A 1,594-nucleotide genomic window follows, 5' to 3' on the forward strand; every position below is an offset into this window, starting at 1 on the left:
GAGCAGGGACACCGAGGCAGGTCTGTTGCAGGGAGATCCAGGCTCCTCTGACAGCTGACTTTGACTGAGGACTCCCAACAGCCTTGCCAGACTTCCTTCAACTGCACAGGGATCTAGGATGCCTCCACCCAACTTTCCCTTTCCCTCCCCCACTGGGGCGAGACCTGTGCCTCAGAATGACTCTCACAGTCTCCTCTGGTCCCCTCTCACCTTCCCCTCAGGCATATCCCTAATAAATCTTTCTCATTTCATCCCATCTCAGTGCCCAATTCTTGGAGGGCCCCAACCAGCACCACTAGTAACCATCTCCTAACTAGTTGAATGAATAATTGACTATTTCTCAGTGAAAGCCATCAGGCCAGTCTGTGTGAAAATGTTTTTAAAAGATTTCCCCAGGGGCGCCTGGGTGGCTCAGTCAGTTACACATCTGACTTCAGCTCAGGTCATGATCTCAGAGCTTGTGAGTTTGAGCCCCACATCGGGCTCTGTGCTGACAGCTCAGAGCCTGGAGCCTGCTTCGGATTCTGTGTCTCCCTCTCTCTCTGCCCCTTCCTCACTCACGCTCACTCTCTCAAAAATAAGTACACACTAAAAAAAAATTTTTTTTTAATTGTTGAAGTGAGTTTCCAACCTGGGCCCAGCAGAATGGCTCCCACAAGGAAGGGTGGCGAGAAGGGCTATTCTCCCATCAGCGAGGTAGTGACCAGAGAATTCACTATCAACATTCACAAGCACATCCATGGGGTGGGTTTCAAGAACCATGGCCCTCATGCATTGAAAGAGATCCAGAAATTTACCATAAAGGAGATGGGAAGTCCAGATGTGCGCATTGACACAAGGCTCAACAAAGCTGTCTGGGCCAAAGGAATAAGGAATGTTCCATACCTTACTCATGTGCAGTTGTCCATAATGAGGAAGCAGATGCACCAGACAGGCTCTATACATTGTTAACTGTGTACCTGTCACCATTGTGAAAAATCTACAGACAACATGGATAAGAACTAGCTGCTGATTGGCAAATAAAGAGGAAACTATCAAACTTGAAGAGAGAAGAATGTTTACAGAAGACATGGGCCTGAGTAGTCCTCACCAAACATCCTGCTTATTAGGAAGGAGGGGTGCCAGGACTCTACTAAGTCAAGAGCCACTTATTTTTTTTTATTTTTTTAATGTTTATTATTTTGAGAGAGAGACAGAACGTGAGCAGGGGAGAGGCAGAGAGAGAGGGAGACACAGGCCTCTCTGTGCTGTCAGCACAGAGCCTGACGTGGGGCTCAAACTCACAGGTGGAGAAATCATGACCTGAGCCAAACAGATGCTTAACCAACTGAGCCACCCAGGAGCCTCAGCCAAGAGCCATTTCGGTGATTGCAGGGAAATGTGTCACGACAGATGTGTGCAGGATTCAGACAACGTCTACTGCTCTGCTCGGAAGTACCTGAAGTGCTGCTTACCACTCTCTCCATCAGTTTGACAATCTGAGTTCAGAAGTGACAGCAGCTCAGAGTCCCCACCAAGAAGAGCTCTGGAAGCCAGACTCCCTCTAGCGCTGGACTTGTTTCCTGCAACTGTTCTTTCTCCCCCTTCACGGCCA

The 1,594-nt window shown here is 48.7% G+C and overlaps 1 pseudogene; it reads left to right on the forward strand.

Moving 5' to 3' along the window:
* The first annotated feature begins 639 nt into the window (after positions 1-639).
* On the forward strand, positions 640-1,012 carry LOC112855709 (large ribosomal subunit protein eL31 pseudogene; annotated as a pseudogene).
* The last annotated feature ends 582 nt before the right edge of the window (positions 1,013-1,594 follow it).

The sequence above is a fragment of the Puma concolor genome, chromosome B3 (assembly GCF_028749965.1).
Source record: "Puma concolor isolate L17-30 chromosome B3, mPumCon1.1.hap2, whole genome shotgun sequence".
NCBI classification, from domain to species: domain Eukaryota; kingdom Metazoa; phylum Chordata; class Mammalia; order Carnivora; family Felidae; genus Puma; species Puma concolor.